At 40.7% G+C, this 23,627-nt stretch overlaps 1 protein-coding gene across 1 annotated transcript in view; it reads right to left on the reverse strand.

Annotated features, from left to right (window-relative positions):
* doc2b (double C2-like domains, beta) overlaps positions 1–23,627 on the reverse strand; it is a 298,538-nt gene that overhangs the window by 161,211 nt on the left and 113,700 nt on the right. The gene's annotated exons all lie outside the window — the stretch shown is intronic.

A 23,627-nucleotide genomic window follows, 5' to 3' on the forward strand; every position in this document is an offset into this window, starting at 1 on the left:
TGATCTTCAGAATTTTGTTGCACAACCTCAGTATTGTTAGTCAAGGGGAGATCCATTTGCACTGCCTGAAATCGTGATGATTGAACATTAAACAATCCGACTGCCTCAAGTTCCCTTATTTTCCTCATCAGTCTCACTGGACTCAATGAAAACACATCTGGTGCAGACAACTTGAGTGTATAGGCCGATCTAGGATCCAATCCATTTAAGAACATACTAACAAAGAAAGTATCTTCAGTGTCGTTAATGTCTAATTTAGCGTAATCTCTCCACGTTTTTTGAAAGCGATTAGCATATGCAGAAACAGTATGGTCAGATTTACGTTTACAAGTAGTGTTTACGAGTTACATCACGTTCTTGGAATGCGTGTTTCTGTAAGAATTCAGACACCTCAGCAATGTGTTCTTGTTTATGCGCATGCGTCAACCATGGATGGGTACTGTCCCCATCTTCAGGATTGTCAAATTCAACAGATAAAGTTGGACAAGCTTCTATTAATGTGTCTATCTTCACGTTTGGCATTAATGTAGTCAAAATATAACGGGAATCTTTACCACTTAAACCTGAATGCATCAAAACAGCCGTGTACCAATTTATGAATGCTTTTGGATGTATAAACGGTTTTGGGGCGTCCTGTGCAATGCGAGAAATTTCTGATAAAGACAAAGGTCGATCTAAGATTTTATCCCCGAGGGTCAATAAAGGAGCCATAAATGTACCCCGTCCACTGTGTTGATGTTCTCCGGCCCTAGTCCGTAGTATGTCCAAAATCTCATATAGGCATTTCAGCAAAGCAGTATTTGTGATGCATGCCAACACACCATTTATATCTTTGGGGAAACTGGAGAGTCTGGATCTAATTTGACATTATGCTTATTTTAATACGCGTCTGCTGCTTCAACAAAAGTGTCCATCAATACACCAGTAAAACGGTCAATATAAACATCAACATTTTTCCTCTGTTTCAAAAGGTGAAATATCTTTTTGAATTCTGCCTGTAAACTTTCTTTGGTATATCGTAATTGTTCATCCTCGATCCGTCTCTTGTCACCTTTAAATTTCCTATTTGCAATATCAAAAGCCCTGTTGCAGTTATCAAGCCACATGTCAATACATTGATCTCACCATTTTTTAGCCATTTGTACTGAAATTCCCCTTGGGAAGACATAAGTTGCAGTAGCGCGGGGACAAGTCTGTGTTTTAGGCCGTCCGACGAAGCCGGAATCTAAAAACAACCAGTTGTAAATATCGTTATCCATCTCATCGTCATAAGCAGGAGGGCTGTTGAAATCGGATGCTTGAGGGTACAGGGAGTTAACAGCGCTTGCGGAGTTTGTGTTTGAACCAGGCTGAGCAGAAGGCTCAGTTTGGGAACTATTCTGCTCCATAGCAAAGTTTGTGAATTTCCTTAGCTTCTTTTTTACTTTTCTTTCTTTCTTAGCAATATTAGCCGGCCATTGTTCACCCATCAATTCCCATGCAATAAAAACCTCTCGCATGTAATCCGTATCCCAATCCGAATTGCTGACAGCTAGATTATCAATAAGATATTTTCGAGCAATCTGCAACAGGTGTCTATCAAATGTGCCCTCAAGCGGTATTTGTCCGTCTGTCCATTCATACAGATTAGTCAAATAAGGTTCTACGTAAAAGAAACCGACTTTAGTGAGCATCCATTCTCTTGGGGACATTTCGGTTAAACTCTTATTTGGTACTTGCTTTAAATGTGGATTGGTCTTCAAAAGTTTAGACATAACTTTACGTTCTTTACGGGGCAAATCTTTCTCAGTCTTAAATTTAACTACTAATGGTAAATTCCTACTGGTGTGACACCCCATGTTTACATGTACATTTATAAGATAATATCGTTAATATGTTAATATCCAAAGTCAAACCTTTTATGTTTCACGTTCATTTGTGTATTTAGCTTTAATCTTTAATCATCTTGTAAGAAGATATTCTCATACTCATAAATTTAGCACTTGAATGACTGTAATTCATTATAATATGTTTTTAGTCCTTGGGGAACATTGCTCGAGTCTTACACATGAATAACGTGTCTTTCAACGCTTTACCAATCACGGGCGTATCTTCAACCATTAACCAAAGTTTTCATATCGTTCGAACCAGCAACGAGACTTGTTAAATGGACTTTACAGTACCGGGAATCCTGCCCTTAAATTACAGACCTTTCTAACCAAGTATTGGGAAAAGGGTTTTACGATCCATACGTCACAATGACAACAAACAAACGGCCTGTCACCGCCTATAACCTACGCAGGTACCAAACTTTAACCAATTTTTAAAGCCAAGCGGATAAACCCTTGCTGACGGTCTATGTCCTGTATCTGTCCCGTAGTCTTTCGCTCCCCAAGCAACTATTTAGGCCTTCTCATATTACAAATAATTAGCAGTCATCGAGTGAAATAAGATAGTGTCCAATCTTCTACCAATTCACTAGACTATCTCAAAGTCGTGCTTCCTGCCGTCCTCCCGTACAGAAATCACCATGTCCCCTTTAAAAATTGCCCAGGTTCGTTACTACTGTCAGCCAGTCCTCACAGGTAATAGTAATTAACGCAACCATATAATAATGATAATCATAATCTGCTCACCTGGTCTCTGGCTGAAGATTTAACTGTTCGTGACGCTAATTGTTATGATGATATTCTGTCGGAGGATGGGCCAAGGAACGCACCACAATGAAAAAGAGTTGACTTTGTTTATTAATTGAGCTGCTCGGATCAGGTAACCACGACAGGCAAAGTGGTTGGCATGACTGACAAACATGTGTCTCAGATAGACATTATATATGAGCTGGACCATACAAATGTAGTAACCACCAAAACATATCCTTAAACGGTAGACATTCCACAACTTAAGGCATAGGAAGAACAACACACAGGTGGTGCAGCAATCACTCATTGTTTATACTATTTTCTGCATGTTGCTCTGTCCAAAGGTTAAAGTGCACATTCTCCTATCTATATGTGTATTGTCCGAGACCTGCTGCTTGATCTCTTGACCACAGCAAGAGACAACCTCACACATGTATAGAAAACCCGCGTATCAGTGTGTGAGAGGATTTCAGTAGTGTGTGTGAGAGCATAGCTTTTCAGTAGTGTGTGTGAGAGCATTTCAGCAGTGTGTGTGAGAGCATTTCAGTAGTGTGTGTGAGCGTATAGCTTTTCAGTCGTGTGTGTGAGAGCATTTCAGTAGTGTGTGTGAGATGGTATTCTGAATAATGTCCCTTACGGCCCCTCATACTTTATTACCAACATCTCACTGCACCATGTGCACACACTCACACAAACATGAAAATACCATTTCATCTCTCATTTTGAATACTTTTTTGTTGTTATTATTTTGGGAACTATTTCATTGTCATAGATGTGACTAAGGTTTTTTCAATTGGGGAGTGGTAACATAATTTTGATAAGACTTTCTTTTAGGTCTTACCCACATCCCATTCTGAAGCAGCATATGAGTGAGGCCTAGTTCAGGCATGGCGCTCGGGCAGCGCGCTTCATTACACTCATCAACTTCACCTGTGTTAGCCTGCTTCAAGCCCATTGGCCCACGTCCGATAAGGCGACATTATAAGGCCCACGGATACTCCTACACTCACTCCCGGTTGTTGTATTATTGTGCTGCTGCTCTCCACCATCCCCATCTCCCCATGTTGTCTGTATGTTACTATCCATCAGGTGGGATTATTTCTTTATTTGCTCTCTATAGTCTATGAATGTTGTGCTTCCCCTAGATACATCCACTCTGCCAAAGTCAAACCTATTTTCATGTCTTTGGTTATCAATTACTGATGAAATCTAATGTGTCTTGACTGAACTGCAGTTGTCAACATGAGCAAAGGATATCTCACAGCCTATAGAAAGATCCTTATTGACATGACCAACATGGAGGGAAGACTAGTGTTTGTGAATAGTCAGAGGGAGATTGTCACATTGCCATTGCCACATTGCTACATGCCATTTCAATGCTCACCTGGTTTACCTTCCTGGGTTATACAAATGAAACAATGAGGCCACTGTTTTCGGAATGACATTATCATTACCCTCTTCTCATGGTCTTATAAATCATTTTCCTGTTCTGTACATCCTAACCAAATACAATAGATAAATGGTGCCTTTTTTGTGTATAAAACGTATACATTGTAAGTTTAATATAGTCTAAGGTACTTAAAAATTCAAAGTTATATATATTTAACTATGGATATGGATAGCTAATATATTACTTGGCAGATAAAACATTTCATTGGATATTTTTTGCTTTAATTCAGTGCTTGTCAATGTATTCAAACACGAATAACCCTAACACCAAAGGTGTAAACACTTTTTGAACACAATAGGAGGGTAAATGTTATAAACTTGCAAACTTGCAAGCTAGGACCACTGATTTGCCAAACCCGCTTGCTTGCAGTCTGTGTTTCACCACAGTCCCGGACTTTGGTCTCATGATTCTTTTTTTTTTTCTACTAAAGATAGATTTGATTTTGTAGCGAGTAATGAAAGTTTCAAGGTAAATGTATCAGAGTCAAAGTATCAGTTTTCTTTGCAAAATGTAGTGAAGTAAAAGTGATAGTAAACAAAAAAAATAATAGTAAAGTGAAGTACAGATATTAAAAAAAACGACTTAAGTACAGTATATAAGTATTTCTACTTCGTTACTATACACCAATGCCTGGCGCTCGAGGTTACAGGTAAAGGTATATGCACATTTCTAAATTGGAGTCAGATATTAACTAGTCAATCTCCCTGCCATCAAATCAAATTGTTTTACGGTTAGGGTTAGCACTGATCGCACGGAAGCAGTTTAAAATATTAGTCGTTGAAGATTATGGAATGCATTCACTAGTTCTCCATCACACCTACCTCCATTGATTCATCATTTGCTCTCTCCATTGCATTACTAAACACCTCCCATTGATATCTGGAGTCCCAGGCAGAATTGACCCTTTCCTGATCACGACTATGGGTGATCTCCTTGTGGGGCAGCGTATTGGCCCTTTGCCTTATTGCTGCTATTAGTAATTCATTTCTTTCAGTAAGGAGAATGGTACAAAAAATGAGCCAAGTTAAATGTGGCATGCGGGGTCAGTCTCCTACAACAAAATATTTACAAAAGTCAACAGTGAGAAAATACAGTTTGCAAAATATTGCTGCCACTTTTGTCTATCCCAGCTGTCAAATTTGTCACGCTCCTGGGATGTGATATTTGTCATGCCACAATGCGTTTGTGTAGACTCGCATAGAAAATGTGCCACAATGTAGATGTCGAAAGATATCCGTTTTGTGTTTGTCCCTAGTTGTAAGTCAATGTTTATCCAGGCTCATTTCATACATCGAGGTTGAAATGAGTGGGCAATGCAGTACATTAAGCATTTGCCAATTTCAATGCTGGTGAGGTTGTAAACAGCACATTTGTATTGGTTTGCTGTAAAGGAAAAAACATGTTTGAACTGAAGACATGAAACAGACTGAAATGAATACATAAAAAAAGAATGCAGCCCAAAGTGATGGGAGAGAACAGTAACATCTGTAGAATTTTCCCTTGGACACTGATTCATCAACAATACTTCCTAAAGAGTGTGAAAAAAATTGTATTTTAGATTGCTGAGTTAGGTTTGGAAGGTTGCTGTTGGGTGTAAGGTGGTTAAGGATCATTTATGCAGGGTGTAGGTGTAGGTTCAAGGACATAAGGGTGAAGGTTGTGTGGGGTTATTTGTTGGTTGGTCGGGGTTTAAACCAGGTTTAGGACAAGGTTTGGTTTCTCAAATGTTGACTGGGATGGTTTTGGGTAACAAGGGTTGGTTAGGGCTTTGTCTACTCCACAGGGTAAAGTTGTTGTCAGTGTCTTACCTTCTTATACCTGGGGATGGGGAGCTGGAGCCCACCAAACACAAAGTGGCACATGCAGAGTGGAAGAGTGCAAGCAAAGAGAATGAGGGTGGAAAAAAAAGAAGACAGCACTGAGACAAAACAGAATAAAACATGAATGGCTGAAGACAATAACTGTAACGTAACAGGGAATTTAAGAGTATGTAACAATCGATTGTGAAAAAACATTCCAGTGGTCTTCAGTCATTCATCTGCTGACAAACTGAATGAATATGAGTTATACAAAGTTGAATGTCTTTTACTGATATCATAAAGTGCTGTTTATAAAAGTAAAGTAAATACATAAAGTATGTGAAGTCTACCGGGTTGGTCAATAATGTGCTATAAAAAAATAAAATAAACCTATTAATCCCCCAAATGGTAAATAAAAGACACTGAGTCAGTCCCCAAAAACAAAACAATATGATACATTTTCATTGATTATTCAGCAAAAGCAAATCAGAAATTCTGATTTGATACATGCAAAAATATGCCAACCCCTGTGTATAAACCCTTAAGAACTTGTGGAATCTCCACTGGCAGCAATAATGTGGACTCAATGTTGCCCAAAGCCAGTATTTTTGAAAGATCTGTTTTGAAAGATCTTTGCTCACTCCTCCTCATTGACTAAGCCAATTTAATGAGGTTTAAATGGTGTCTTGCAGTAACAGCCCTTTTCAGGTTGTGCCACAGCATCTTGAACGAATTTAGGTCAGACTTTGGACTCGCCCAATCCAAAACAACATCGATTTTTTCTCTTGAGACATGTTTTGGTAGATATGCTTGAATGCTTTGGGTCATTGTCTAGATGGAGGACTAATTTTCAGCCCAGATTTAGTTATTTGACTGATGGGCAAACGTTCTGTTCAAGAATCTCGTGATATACATAAGAATTCATAGTTCCCTTGATGTAGAGTCATCCAGGTCCAGAGGAGGGAAAGCAGCTGCAGATCTTGACCCACTAACCACCTAGCTGGACTGTTGAGATAAGGTTATTTTGGTGGTGGGCAGTGATGTGTTTTTGCCAAACAAAGCTGAGTTGATTGCGACAAAAGGGTACCATTTCTCTGTCTATAGAATGGACTTCCGGAAACCTTCAGGTTTTCCTAAGTGGTATCTGGCAAAATTAATACGGGCAGTTTGGTTATTTTTGACAGCAGAGACTTCTCCCTAACTACCCTCTCATGAATACCATTCCAATTTAGTGTTCTTATTGTTGAAACATGTACAGTGAGATGCAACAAGGGAGGTCTGCAAATCTCTTGATTTTATGCTTAAATTAGCTTTTACCTGATGTATTACATTGACATTTAGTCATTCAGCAGACGCTCTTATCCAGAGTGACTTACAGTAAGTACAGGGACATTCCCCCCGAGGCAAGTAGGGTGAAGTGACAAAGACACAATGTAATTTTGCACGGCCGGAAATCGAACCGGCAACCTTCTGTTTAATAGCCAGATGCTCAGGCATCTGACCCCATTATTAATGTTCTTGTGGTCTCTGGGATATTTTGGAAGGACATCCACTTCTAGTCAGAGTTGTTGTCATGTTAAATGCTCTCAAATTATTGCAAATGATTTGCCTCACAGTGGACTGATGGAGCTCCAATATTATTTTCTTAACTGATGTGCTTTTACTGCCCTCATCCTAATGCCCTCTGAGATCTCCTTTCTTCTCAGCATGGTGTGCTTTGCATTCATCTGTATGGTTAACACCACATGCATCCTTGTTTCTACATTAACATACCATGGTATTGGTGAACATAAACCACATGTTTAACCAAAAGGAATTAACTTAATTAATGAGCTGTATGAGAGACCTGCTCCAAATACACCATAATCCCAAAGTGCAGTTGCAGTGAAACAGAGACAGAACAAACTCTTATATGATTGGGTCTAAGGAAATAAGATAATAAAGCAACAATTAGCTTTTTAAATATGACTAATTCCACTCTGAACACTGCTTCCTATAACAAATCAGGTGTCCAACGACAAAAACAGGGTTTGTGTGCAACACTTCATACACTTGTTGGGATATGTGAATAAACAGACTTGATACCATAACGATATCCTCAGATTTCTCAGCAGGCTAAATGAAGAGATGTGCCTAGTTGGTCAAGGAGATGGATTTTTACATTATCAAAAGACTTGTGTGTCACATCATTGAAGTGGGACCCCTCTGCATGGTTGAACCTGTTGCTATTGGTGACTACTGAGTATGACCCTTCCACAGCTGCCTCCTTCAATATTGAAAGGTCATAAACAGGTGACTTTAATTGAGTGAGGAGGAGGGTTATACTTGCTCATGAAACACCATATGAGGGAGGTGTAGATAGATGGTTACACAGTAAGAGGGTGAGCTATCTTTGTGATTCATTGGAGTGGAGTTGGGGTAAGGGTTAGGATCTGGATATCATCTAATTTTCCAAGCAAAATTAAAACAATTTGGTATATTGCTTGCGCAATTTATCCAGACATGGTGAGACTGACTCCACCATGTGAGTAAAATAATTTCGAAATTGGGCCGCTCCATTTAACAAATCAGGTGCCTGACAATGCAAACAGAGGTTTTGTGAAATGAAGAGATTAAAATAACCAAAACATTTGGAAGGCTGAGATATAAATTCACTACAGAGAGAGTAAATACTCTATGAATTATGGAGACACTCAACATCGGCCCTTCGGGACTGCTATGTCTGGAACTGTGTGCAAGGATTTATCAACTGATTTGATTGAGGTAATTGATCTGCCTGAATATTGTATGCCCCAAAAATCGGATTATTTGTGAATTTATGTCATGTCCTTTAGGTGTTAGTCTAGGCCAAATCCAAATACTGTGATGGCAATTTTTGACATAGTTACAATATCTATGTTTCTTCAAGCGGTAAAAAGTAAGTTCCTTTGTTATAGACAGAAACTGAGGTTCTGTGATGTGGTTTACTCTGTAGAAGGGACACTCAGATTGTCTTAAGGTATTTATGGTGTTGTTTTAAGATGCCTAACTAAGATCCAGAGGGTCTTAGTTAGGTCTGGCGGTTGGACAGAGCTAACCTGACCTGACCTTTTGGCCAAGGAGATGGCCAAGTCAGACATCCTGCTTGTAGAAGCTAGAAAATACATCAACATGGGACACTGGCCTGGGGGGTTTATTGTCTTTAACTGTCACTGACCAGTGCTGACCAATCATGGTGACTGCTGTATTGATTGATTATTAACATCTGGTATCTGTTCATAAAAGAAACCTTTCCTTATTGTCCTTTATCACTCTTGCGAACGATTTGTGTGGATAGCACCTCCTTCGTTGAGACTGATCAGCAAAGCTTTGTTTAATCATATGTAATTGTATAGTCTAAATAAATTGTATTAAAACCATATCCCTTGACTATTCAGATCTACACAGTGCCACTCGAATTCTTCCATAGCAATACCCTTACCCCTACCCCTTAGTTTTGCGCGTTCACATGAGAGTAAGTGGTGTCCCAATACTCTTTGATCAAGGGGTAGGGTTAAGACGAAGGGGTATACACCCCTTAAAACCAAGTGTTTTCTCATTCCTAGGGCTCACAGCGTGGTACCAGAAGTTTGTGAACAACTACGCGTCGCTTGTCGAGCCCATGCGACGATGCCTGCGTGAGGACACATTCCAATGGACTTCAGCAGCTCAGGAAAGCTTTGAGATGGTCAAGGACCGCATAGTGAACAGCTCAGCGCTGTCCGTCTTCGACAACCAGCCTCCCCACCTTTGAGTCTACAGATGAATCAGACTATGGCCTGGGGGCGGTATTGACACAACTACACCCAGATGGGACAGAACGTACAGTTGCATGTGCCTCACGCTCACTTAACTCCGCTGAACGTAAGTACTCCATTGTTGAAAAGGAGGCTTTAGCCTGTGTGTGGGCAGCTGAAAAATTGAGGACTTTTTATGGGGTACTAGGTTCACACTACGGACAGACCACCAGGCTTTGACCACACTACTTGGAACAAAAGGCCTGGGCCACGCAGGGATGCATATTGCGCGTTGGTCTGCGAGACTACTGTGCTTCACCTACAATGTGGAGTACCGTCCCGGCTCACAAAACCAGGCTGCCGACTGCTTTTCCCGGGTGCCCCTTGCAGCAGAAGAGGATACAGAGCCAGTGACCGAGCCAGAGCTTGTTGCTCTGTTGGACACAGAACAGAATGCTCTCTCTGTGAAAGACTTTACTGAGGCATGTCAGGCGTGCCCTGAGCTCACAGCTCTTAGAGCACAGACACACAGGGGTTGGCCTAAAACAGCAAAATTCCTACCAGGAGAGCTTAAACCATAGTTTGCCATGAGAAATGAACTGTCAATACAGGATGTGATCATTTACAACTTGTGCCTGTTGCTTTAAGGAAGCAGCTGGTGGGCTTGGCACACGAGACACACAAGGGTGTTGTCCGCACCAAACAGAGGCTGCTGGACTTATACTGGTGGCCTGGCATGGACATGTGTGTGCGGGAGACTATCCGTACATATGGATCATGCCAGATCAATGACAAAAGTGCCAAGACCCATCCCGCCCCTCTCCAGCCCATCCCACTTCCAGATCCCCTTGGCAGAAAGTGGAGATAGATATTGTGGGACCATTCGAGTCAGCAAACTGGGACTGTCGCTTCGCAGTGACGCTGACTGACTACTACACAAAGTGGCCAGAGGTCGCTTTCACTTCAACCATCACAACCTCGGCGATCACTACCTTCCTATCTACTGTGTTCTCCCGGTTTGGAAATCCTACAGAAATGGTGAGTGACAATGGAACTCAGTTCACCTCCAGTGAGTTTGCAGAGTAACTTGCAGCGAGAGACATTGCAGTAATTTTGGTAGGGAGACACAGTAAAGTGTCTCTCTACTACCCACAAGCTAACGGAGCCGTAGAGCGCTGGAACCGGATTGTCATAGAAACACTGCTCTCTGGCGAGCAAGAGAAGAGGCCATGGACCCATTCGTACAAGATTTCTTGCTCACCTACCGTGCTACTTCAGATGGCACCACCGGGTGTCACCGCATGAACTGATGTGCAACCGACTGATGCGCACCAAAGTGAACATTTTTGTTCCTATGGCAAAAATGACCCACTTCCATAGGAACAACTACGCAGTCGGGTCGCCGCCAACCAGAAGGCTTCGAAAATGTACACTGATGTGAAAAGGGGAGCACGTGTTCTAAAGATCAAAGAGGGAAGCTTAGTCAGGGTAAGGAAACCTTTCCATGTGAAAAAGGGACTAAGTTTCAGAGACCTACCAGAGTGATACGCAAAGCTAGTTCAAGTGCCTTTGTGCTAGAGGATGGGCGTACATGGAACGCTACCCACCTCTCTCTGGTCCCTGAGAGTGAAACCAGTCGCTTGCCCTGCCCCTGCTCCCGTGACAGAGTCGGCTCAACAACCAGTTGGTGCTGGGGTCATGGACAGACCTATGAAAGTGAGAAGGGAGCCTGCTTGGCTTAAGGAGTATGAACTCTAGTTCTGATGGACTGTGAGGGATGAGGAGAGAATAAGTTGAGATGTGAAAATAATACTGTTGACTACTGAAAAAATACTGTTTATGTTGAACATTGCTGATTGTGATTTATATCAGGCTGTTGTGAGTGCCTTTGTTACTTTGATTAACATTTTTGAGATTTACAGGTTCAAGTTATTCTAATGTGAAGATTTTTGATGATGCTGAAAAGATAGCACTTATTATTTATTTATTATTGCACTGCAGGGGGGTTTTCCAGGTAGCGGGTTTAACAAACTCTAAGATTAACCCTAAACTCTGAGTTGAGTTACTCTAACATGGGAAACTCCAAAAATTCGGTTCCAGAAAAGCTTATATGAATTTGTTAACTCAACTCGGAGTACGGCAACTCTGAGTTTAGCGCGTGCATGAATACTACCAAAAGCCAACATCTATGGAGCTCCGATACTAGGATTCACCATGGCAACCAACGACAAAAAACATTGTCATACTTCACCACACTTTAGATATACGTTTTATTTCGTGTGTATGGTCAATCTGAGCACATATTCCGGAAAAAAGCAACACGGCTGTAGCAGCATAGCCTTTAGCTACAATTGGCGTGGGAGACAATTGCTGCCAACTGCCGAGTCAATGCATTTACTATTTGAATGCAATAGCCAGTCCATACATTGAACATTTAACCCCACTGTCCGTTAATATTACAGAAGAAAAAGTGGTGGACTTAATAAAATAGCATGTTCAATGTTATATTTGGCTACATATAATAACATACTACGAACAGGTAATGCATATTTTGCCTCTTCCGAGTCGGTGATCGCACCGGCGCGATCAGAGCGCAGGTCGGCTTTCGGACCACGCAGCATGTAAACAAAGACACTCAGAGGGCTGCCGTCGATTTCATGCGGAAGTGCAGACCTGAAGCTACATTTGAGTGTTTGGTTTGTGTAAATGTAATACATGCTGTCAATCCTTCAGCTCCTCCAGTAGGTGGCCAGGCAGCAGCTGCTTCTGATAGACAATCAATGCCAATTAATGAAGGACAAATCCCTTAAAAGGGACATTGGTGGGCATTTGAAGAGGACATTGGTGGGCATTTGTAGGGGGACATTGGTGGGCATTTGTAAGCAAACATTGGTGGGCATTTGTACGGTGACATAGTGGAGCGAACAGCGGAGCGATTAATATGGACTGGTGAAGTTGCGACCCTTGTTTTATTGGTACCTTTTAAACTTTTGTATAACTTTTTGTTTTAATCGTAGATGTATGGTCAGTGTCTTTATCAGTGTTGTATCTGTAGTTATCCACACTTACACCATGGCTTGCCGTGTAACCTCAAGGCCGTTTGGAGTGCGTGTGCCTGTGTTGTGTGTTTCCGGGGATCCGGGGATCTCAGCTAGGATTGAGGCCTGCCTCGCAGACATCTCCGCCTGGATGACTGAGCACCACCTCCAGCTGAACCTTGCCAAAACGGAACTTCTCATCCCGGCCACACCCTCCATCTCCCATGACCTCTCAATCACCCTGGGATCTGCGACGGTGACCCCCTCATCCTCTGCCAGGAACCTTGGGGTTACCATGGATGACGAGCTCTCCCTCACGGCCCACATTGCTGCGGTCTCCCGGTCGTGTAGATTCACCCTCTACAACATCCGGAAGATCAGGAGATACCTGTCTGAGCACTCCACCCAGCTGCTTGTCCAAGCACTTGTCCTCTCCAAGTTGGACTACTGCAACTCGCTGCTCGCCGGTCTCCCATCATGCGCAACCCGCCCTCTTCAGAGGATTCAGAACGCAGTGGCCCGTCTGGTCTACAATCTACCCAGACGCTCCCACGTTACCCCGCTCCTCATCTCCCTCCACTGGCTACCCATAACGGCCCGCATCAGATTCAAGACCCCGGTACTGACCTTCCGAGCAGTGAACAGGACTGCGCCCGACTACATCAAGTCTCTCCTGCAGCCTTACACCCCCACCCACCACCTACGGTCTTCTTCAGACAACCGCCTGGTGGTCCCACCTCTCAAGACCGCCCAGTCCCAGCACAACCTCTTCTCCTGCCTGGCACCCCAGTGGTGGAATCAACTCCCCACCTCCATCAGAGACACGGACTGTCTCTCCACCTTCAAGAGAAGGCTCAAGACGCACTTGTTCCGGGAGTACAATGGTACTTAGGAATGGTTTGCTGAACCCAACGCTAGTTTCCTCAAGGATCACAATGACTCTTGCTTAGACTGTTGCTCTTGTTGGTTAGTGGTAGCTGATTTAAACTGTTGTATTCTATTTTAGTTATTCCTATTTGTATTGCTTTCCTACAGGTACACCTGCACTTAGAGATTAATGTTGTGTAATTTTAACTTGTTTAACTACATACTCTTATGGTTTCTTCCCTTAAGCACTATTTTTTGGTTGTTCACAATATGTACTTCTTGTTTTTGACTACCCGCAATGCTGTGGGGCTATCTTGTTGTTATTATCAGTGACCTATGCACTTTGTAAAGCTCTCTCTTGGAAGTCGCTTTGGATAAAAGCGTCTGCTAAATGAATAAAAGTAAATGTGTTTTTGTTAACCTAGTGTGTCGTGTTTTGCAGTGCTTATTTTACCGTGTGTGTGTGAATTGGCTTATGGAGCATACGCTGTATTAGGACACTAAAACCTACGATCTGCTGTTTCTTTAGATGGTATGTAATAAATTTGTGATACTGAAGTTTGTGAAGTTTACCGGTGGTCACTGAAGTCCCATTCCAGATCCATAAATTAGAGCAAGCAATCGAACCATTACATAAATACACCAAGTAAAACTTAAGATACGATCATTTCAATTCCATGAAAAAAGTGCGTCCAAAAAATGCGCTCTTTTATGCGGGAGTTGCATTTATTTTTATATTTTTCTCGTTTTTTGTCCAAAAATGAAACGGAGAAAAACGGGTGATTCTACTGACTCATAGCTATAGGATGCACGAGAGGACAAAGAGACGTCTAAGAAAAAACTAATTTGGTTTATTATGACTAGTTTTCGAAGTATTTTGAGGAGTTTTGGGGAGATTTTGAGTAGTTTAGTTATACATTTGGACTTATTTGGGGGGAAATGAGTCGGACACGCTGTCCAACATGCCGGCGACTTGTTATTTCAACCTCAGAGCAAAAAAAATAAAAAAGATGGACGACCAAGATTTTTTTGTTTACAACTAGAGGTGAGAAAAACATTCATTGCTTTTGTTTATCTTATTATATTATTCTATACTACTTCACTGTAGTATAAAATGCCTCAGAACATACAGATTTTTGAATCTTTTACAAAAAAATTTTTTTTTTACGTTTTATTGACATACATAGAATAAAGAGCCATTGCCACGGAGGTCAAAGAGAAAGTTATAAATGAGCCAAGTCTGACATCTAGTGGCGAAAAAAAAGTGGTGCAGCCAAAAATATTTTTTATTTTTCTATTTTTTTTCATATTTTGTACAGTTATTATTGACAAATATACATGAATAACGGTGCATTTGGATAGACCTGCTCTCTTTGTAAATAGCTTGATTATATATCAACTTTACCTTTTTATGTTCACATATACAACTTGTGCTTCAATTTCAAACTTTTGAAATGCTTCATTGAGCACGTGTGTGTGTGTGTATTATAGTCAAAAAAACATAATTTTTTCACACGGAGCTTGTGTTTTTGTGTCTGTTCGGGTCCAGTATGTTGAAAAGTATGCCAAAGTGAAAAACTTAATTTAACTGGTCATGTAGGTGAGATTGTGCTGAAAAAAAAGATACCAAACATTGGTATGATAAACATTTCTTTATGTAGAATATAAAGGCCAAATCAAAGGTACTCAAAAACTGCCAAAATATCTCCAGACTCCATAGAGTTATAGGCTAGGCTACGCTTGTGATTGTAGCCTCGACGGCATGGTTTTAATCATATTCTACATGATACAAAGTTTAAATATCAATTAATGCCTTTTCCCTCAACAGAATGCTTTTTATCAAAGGATGATGATGATGATTAAGATGACGAAGAGACCTAATGACTGCTGGAATGGATGCAGAGAATTGCTATGTATGGTAGCTACTGGTAGTTCTCTCTCCATGTAGGCTACTTTTATTTACAGGCTTTTTTTGTAATTGTCAGTTACACTGACATTATGAGAATAACGAATATAAAAACGATTTGCACATTCTGACAACAGGAGATACTGTATACAGTGAAATTTTCATTTAATGGCAGGTGCATTTTGCATGTGGAACAGTGAAATGTAGCCAATGTAATCTAATGTTACAAGTAAATTAGTTGTACAAACTGCACCTCGTGAAGAAAGTGCCAAAAACTGACCAAGAGATGGTGTAGGCCTACTTAGGGTAGAAGAATAAAGGCTAATCTCGAAAAATATTTACTGGAACACCAGTTACGAGAGGATGCATGGTCACAGGTGATGTTAGTTGTAGGAGCAATAACCTATATGAATATTAATAGTTGACTTTTCTGAATTTATATTTTGACCAAGAGATGTTGTACATAGGGCAGAAGAATAAAGGCTGATCTTGTAAGGCTATCAACCTGCCCCCACTTCTCATATGGTAAAATATGGAGTTACTGGATGGAGTCTCAACTTGATGGCTCTCACATCTCATTGTGTAACTTACTGTAGCATTGCTAGTCATGTTGATAAGTAAGGGTCAAGATTTTGGGGTGATTGTAGTTGTTCTTAAGGAATTGTGAAGCATTGTTCTGTGGATTACTGATCTCCTGAGACGTTCTCCTCAGCTCTAGCTTGTCCTACTCCTTCTTCCTCACTCTTGCTTTCTATCTCTGGTTTACAATAATCATGGTAGAGTAGGCATAAGAGTTAACCTTCATTGATATCATTCATTTGCAATATGATACATATTCTTCAAGCTTAATTTGACCATTCTTGCTCTGATTTAACAAAAAAATCAAAATAGTCAAATAACTGTAATTCCATTGTTATTGGCATTATTTGGTTAATGTTAATACACTGTTCAGTTTCCCATCTTCCTTCAAACCATAGGGGAATTACTTTCGGTTGTTTGGCCAATATTGACCCCCTACAATGTTGAAATAGATTTGCTTGGACACCAGTTTCAGGATGGTACATCATGCAAATTGTAGGAATCATATGAATCATGTAAATTGTAGGAACAATAGCCGATTGAAATGGGCTGGGCTACTTATTGTGATTTCTATTTGTAGGCAATGAAGAAGACCAAATACAATTTAAAATATAGCTGCAAGCAGCGATGCAGGTTCCTCCGCAAAATATTATAAACATGTACACTGTAGAAGATCGAGAGTTGGACAACAAGAGAGCAAAACTACTTCATGTTTGGCCAACAACAATAGGCTGAATGGGGATTTGAACTCATGAGCATAAGGTTACAAGTCAGTCTCTATCCTCTCTGCTACACACCAACTGTTGAGATTGTATTAATAGAAAGGGCAGAGTATTAGCTTTGGTCAGCTTTGCGACAAAGGTTAGGAATTTCAAGGTGAAATTGCATGAATTTGTGCAGGGTATTTCAGAATGATGTCGTCCTGTTTGACTAAACAGATAATACAAATTATGACAGGCCAAAATATAATGGCTGAATTCCAACCTAATACTTTATACTTTAAAGGTCACCATCCCAGCCCATTGAGCTATTATCAGTGTTGAGTAGTGTCGTGTTCAGTAACTTTATACAAAAGTAAGCTGTTTCTCCTGTGGTAAGCGTTGTTAGATTCAGCCAACGTTGAAACTGCTCTAATTCAATCATATTTTGACATACCAAGGTGAAATTGTTTGTGGGACTTCAGAATGATGTCATCCTATTGAACTAAACAGATAATCAAAATGATGACAGGCCAAAGGATAATGGCTGTATTCCAACCTACTACTTTATACTTTACAGGTCACCATCCCAGCCCATTGAGCTATTCTCAGTGTTGAATATTGTCATGTTCAGTTACTGTGTTAAAAAGTAAGCTGTTTCTCCTGTGGTAAGCGTTGTTAGATTCAGCCAACGTTGAAACTGCTCTAATTCAATCATATTTTGACATACCAAGGTGAAATTGTTTGTGGGACTTCAGAATGATGTCATCCTATTGAACTAAACAGATAATCAAAATGATGACAGGCCAAAAGATAATGGCTGGATTCCAACCTACTACCTTATACTTTACAGGTCACCATCCCAGCCCAATGAGCTATTCTCAGTGTTGAATAGTGTCATGTTCAGTAACTGTATTAAAAAGTAAGCTGTTTCTCCTGTGGTAAGCGTTGTTAGATTCAGCCAAAGTTGAAACTGCTTGTACATTTCCTATGAAAATGGGACAACGGGATGACTGGGTTGCTGCTGTAAAGAATAACTTACTTATAGTTTTTTAAAAAGGTTGTTTGGAGTGCCATAACTTGTCATGGAAGGTAATTTCAAACCATGCCTAGCATCAGTGGGGATGTGTCCTGGCTTAGGTTACTGAAATGAATTTGTGCAACAGACAAGGAATCCACCTGAACAATCAATTTACTTCATTAGAGATAACCATTAGCGTTATCTCTACCATGCGAAGACTACAAGTAGCTAGCTACTGTGGTGAACCTGACTTGTTTTGCAGTGGTTTACACAGTCTCGCTAAACAGATGATTGGAGTGTTGTGATGGGCTCAAATAAACATGCATTGCTATGTTTTACCACTGGAGGAATTATCTGAAGACTAGAAACCGTTTTGTCAGAATAAAAAATTAAAAACCATGGAATACACAAAGTTCAATAAAGATAATCAAAAAAGTTGTTTCTCCAATGGCGAGCATTGTCAGATTTGGTCCAATTTCAAACAGCTGTAATTCAGTCATATTTTGACATATCAAGGTGAAACTTTGCATGGTACTACAAAGGCATGTCACCTTAAAGTCTATTAGGTTTGAACCATCCTTCAAAAATACATTTGATTTAGTGACACAAACATATTGAGGCAATGTGGACATATACATAAATACACCCATTTCAGCCATTTTGTACTTGATTCAATTACCTTAAGTAACATTTTTAAACACGTCAATAATACAAATATGTACCAAATATCAAGTCAATTAGACCTTTGGTTCAAGAGAAGAGGAATTTTGAATGTTTTCCCAAATTATCACTGTACAGAAAAAAATCCATCATGGCGGACCTTATGGGTCCTTGAGGCTTTTTTGTTCCTCATGAAAAATGAGGCATGCACACCAAGTTTCAGAAGAATTGGAGCAATAAGGTGGAAATGCCATCACTTTGATAATCGGACTTTTGGGCGTGGCCTGTGGCGCCCCCTATAATCCGATGTGGCCCATATTTGGTGTGGGGGTACCCACTTGGATGTAGTATCAATGTGCCAAATTAGAACATTTATGACAAGGGACTTTTTGAGATATTGAGGCGCAAGGAGAAGAAAAATAATAATAATAAGAAGAATACCAACAATAACAATAGGTTCCCTCCTACTGGAGGAACCTAATAAGAAGAATACCAACAATAACAATAGGTTCCCTCCTACCGGAGGAACCTAATTATTTGTATTTATTTCAGTGCCCAAAAGCATTTGGTCAATTCTGAGTGGATGTCCACGGCATGTAGCCTAACACTAGCGACGAAGGCCCAAGGGCTGATGAATGTTGCTAAACTAAATTACAGATTGTGACGGGAAACGGTAACGTTAACTTAGGTATTCATCAGGGAATTAAAGCAAATCAAATCGCAATCTTAAAATCGTCTCCCAGCGTTTAACTAAGCAAATTACATTTTGTTCGAGATTGCTCGGCTGAACCAGGAAATGATATGCCGTGTCTGCCAAAGCTATCGGGCTCATAAAGTGGGAGGGGATCGGTAGGAACGCAGAGTTTGGCATGGAAAACCTGCTAGCGAGCAGGTTAGTTTCACGGAGTAAGTTACCATGGAAACTTACCAAAAGGCTTTGTTAACTTTCTGGAACGTGGAACTCGGAGTATGCCTCTTTTCAGGGTTAGACAACTCAAAGTTTTCACTAAACCCGCTACCTGGAATACCCCCCTGGTGTCTGTGAATATGAGTATGGGGCATAGTACTTTTGTTTACAGGTTTGTTTACTTTTGTTTACTTGTAAAGAGAGGGGAAATATGTTGTGTATTCGGTCTATATGTCTATAGGTGGTGAGAATCGGTGACCGCACTTCATCTGTACTGATCACCAACACAGGCACCCCCCAGGGCTGTGTGCTCAGCCCTCTCCTGTTCTCCTTGTTCACCCACGACTGTGCGGCTACGCACAGCTCCAACCTCCTCGTTAAGTTTGCTGACGACACAACCATCGTGGGCCTCATCTCTGACAGTGACGAGTCAGCCTACAGAGAGGAGGTTGACACCCTGACATCATGGTGTCAGGACAACAACCTCTCTCTTAACATCAGCAAGACCAAGGAGATGATTGTGGACTTTAGGAGGCGGCAGGAGGAGGAGCATGCACCCCTATTCATCAATGGATCGGAAGTGGAGAAGGTCAGCTGCTTCAAGTTCCTCGGGGTGAACATCAGCAATGACCTCACCTGGTCTGTTCACACGGACAAGGTGGTCAAAACGGCCCGTAAGCGCCTCTTCTTCCTGAGGAGACTGAAGAAGTTTGGTATGGACTCAGTCATCCTTACTAACTTTTACAGATGCACTATAGAAAGCATTCTGACTGGTTGTATCACAGTGTGGTATGGGAGCTGCACAGACCGGGACCGCAAGGCCCTACGAAGTGTGGTCCGTTCTGCTGAGTTCATCATCGGCAGGAAGCTCCCAGCCCTACAGGACACCTACCACACACGTTGCCTTAGGAAAGCCAGCAGGATTCTAAGAGACTGTTCCCACCCATCCTTCAGTCTCTTTACCCCGTTGCCTTCTGGCAGGCGTTACCGCAGCATCCGATCGCGCACACGCAGACTGGACAACAGTTTCTACCCAAGGGTCATCAGGCTTCTCAATGGACACTGATATGGACATTTTTACTGCACACTAGTCACTTATACACTGTCACTTTCAGCTACTGGTTGCTCTTTCAGTAACATTGCACTACTGTACCTCGCCACCAGGCTTCTGTTTGGTCATTGACAAAGTCACTGATCTGTAAATTTGCACTACTGCACTGTACTCCATTTAGGTTAGATTAGTTTATAGGGTTGTAACAGGTTTTTTTTTTTTTTTTTTTTTTTGTGTATTAGGGTTAGTATAGCGTACTATTAATTGTTATCTGTAATTTAGGAAGTTTTAGTGTTAGGGTTAGTATAGTCGTTTATTTATTGCTATCTGTATATTTAGGAAGTTCACTTATCTAAGCTCAGCATAGATGTAAATTTGTTCTGTGTACTTATATGTTATGTTATGCCAAGTGCTTGCGTTGTCTTGTCTTAAGAATTTCAGTGCCCAGTCTAACCTTGTGTTGCTCTGTGCACCTGACAAATAAAAGACTTGAACTTGAACTTGAACTATATTGTATAGCCTGTTGTTCATTCATTACACCACGCAACCAGAGGGTGCTGTAGCCTATGTTATGTATGCTGTGTGTAATGCCATTGGACTTGAATGAAGAAGTTAGATAAAGTATGGACGTTGAACCAAGCCCCCTGCCCCTTGGCTTGAAGCAACGGCCCCGGTGGATGTAGGTGGTATTGCATTTCGTGTTTGACTTCTGACTCTTCCGGTCGTTTTTATTCTATTAACTCCAGTCAACATTTACAAAACTATCCCCCCCAATATTTTTTTTGGACTCGAACCTGGATCATACTACTAGCTTTTCCATACATTTTTTTTTCCTGATTTTTGACAAGTTTGAAACCAATCCGAAATGGGTAAACTAGCACCCCATTTATTTGCTTAAGTCATTAAAAGTTGCCTGCAAATGTGCTCGCAGATACTAACAGGGCACGAGCAAGAAAGTTCACATTGGCCGATAGCCGATTTACAAGGAGCTAAATGAGCCATTGACTTATATTGAATGAGTACAGGGAAAAATGGCTTGAGTTGCCTGCCCTGTTGTAGCAAGTTTAGCAAATGGTTGTCACACATACATGAAATGTTGTTAATCAGGATTCCTCCTTGAGGAGGAAACCTATTGTTCTTGTTGGTTTTATTATTAGGATTCCTTATTATTAGGATTATAGGAAACCTATTGTTATTGTTAGTTTTATTAGGATTCCTCCGTAAGGAGGGAACCTATTGTTATTATTTGTTTTATTCTTTTTAGGATTCCTCCATAAGGAGTAAACCTACTGTTATTGTTAGTTTTATTATTAGGATTCCTCCATAAGGAGGAAATCTATTGTTATTGTTTGTAATATTATTATTAGAATTCCTCCATAAGGAGTAAACCTATTGTTATTGTTAGTTTTATTAGGGGCCAAGCAGCTAAGCTGTGAGACTCCTATTGTTATTGTTAGTATTATTATTAGGGTTCCTCCGGTAGGAGGGAACCTATTGTTATTGTTGGTATTCTTATAATTTTTCTTCTCCTTGCATCCCAATATCTCAAAAAGTCCCTGGTCATACATTTTCTAATTTGGCATATTGATATTACATCCAAGTGGGTACCCCCACACCAAATATGGGCCACATCAGACCATACGGGGAGCCACAGGCCACGCCCAAAAGTCCAATTTTCAAAGTGATGGCATTTCCACCCCATTGCTCCAATTCTTTTGAAACTTGGTGTGCATGCTTAATTTGTCATGAGCAACAAAAAAGCCTCAAGGACCCATAAGGTCTGCCATGATGGATTTTCCTGTACAGTGATCATTTTGGAAAACATTCAAAATTCCTCTGCTCTTGAACCAAAGGTCTAATTGACTTGACATTTGGTACAGATATGTATCATTGAAGTATTATTATTTTTTAATTAAGGCAATTGAATCAGTACAAAATGGCTGAAAGGGGTGTATTTATGTAAATGTCCACATTGCCTCAATATGTTTGTGTCACTAAATCAAATGTATTTTTGAAGGATGATTCAAACCTAATGGGCTTTAAAGTGACATGACTCTGAAGTACCATGCAAAGTTTAACCTTGATATAACAAAATATGACTGAATTACAGCTGTTTGAACTTGGACCAAATCTGACAATGCATTGGAGAAACAGCTTTTTTTATTATTCAGTTATTGAACCTTGTGTATTCCATGCCTGGGAATGGCTGAATTGGCTGAGATGTTGTGCTGGTAAGCAAAGGGTTGTAGGTTCAAAACAAATCAGAGGCATAGTTTTTATTTTTTTATTCTGACAAAACGGTTTTTAGTTTTCCGATCAATCCTCCGGTTGTAAAACATAGCAATGCATGTTTATTTGAGCCCATCACAACACTCCGATCATCTATTTAGTGAGACTGTGTAAACCACTGCAAAACAAGCCAGGTTCACCACAGTAGCTAGCGACTTGTAGTCTACGCATGGTAAAGATAACTGTAATGGTTATCATTAATGAAGTAAATTGATTGTTCAGGTGGATCCTGACCTGTTGCACAAATTCATTTCAGTAACCTAAGCCAGGACAAATCGCCACTGATGCTAGGCATGATGCTTTTGGCCAATAACTGTTGATTTGATTGCCTTTATTAAGTGATTCCTTTGTCTCATGATATCTTGGGACGTCCTGTGTGTGACCCATCATCATTTGTGATAATAGCCGAATTGATGCGGCCGCCATTTTGAATTTATGGAAAAACGTTTTTTCTCTACTCATCCTACACATATTGTACAATCTTCACCAAATTTGGCAGAGATTATCTTCAGACCAAGCCTCACAAAGGCCATCACATGATCTTTAGATTTTCAGCACCGTTTGCCCGGTACAGCCAATCAAAATGTGCAATTAAGCCAGCATACAGGAAGTTGGGTCGTATCTCAGCAAATCTTTGATGGATTCACACCAAACTTGCTACATGCACTCGGAACCCTGTTTTAAGGATTTCTAAAGTGTTTTATGGGTCACTTGACTGCTTGACCACCTCATTGCTGCTTGCAGCTATATTTATAGTTATTAATCATCATACAGTATTTTTATGGAGTCTTTCAAGGGCCCCCCTGGCAGCTGGTAACAGCTATATTTGTAATTTGTTACTTCCACCCCTGGCTATTGCCTCCGGCAGAATCTTCAAGTGTTTCATTGATTTTTGCCACCCCCATTGTGTTTGTACCCAGTTGTCTTCCCTGTCAATTGTCCTTGCTATTTGTTTTCCCCATTCCAAACATTCCCATTTTTTATTTACT

The sequence above is a fragment of the Hypomesus transpacificus genome, unplaced genomic scaffold (assembly GCF_021917145.1).
Source record: "Hypomesus transpacificus isolate Combined female unplaced genomic scaffold, fHypTra1 scaffold_48, whole genome shotgun sequence".
NCBI lineage: Eukaryota > Metazoa > Chordata > Actinopteri > Osmeriformes > Osmeridae > Hypomesus > Hypomesus transpacificus.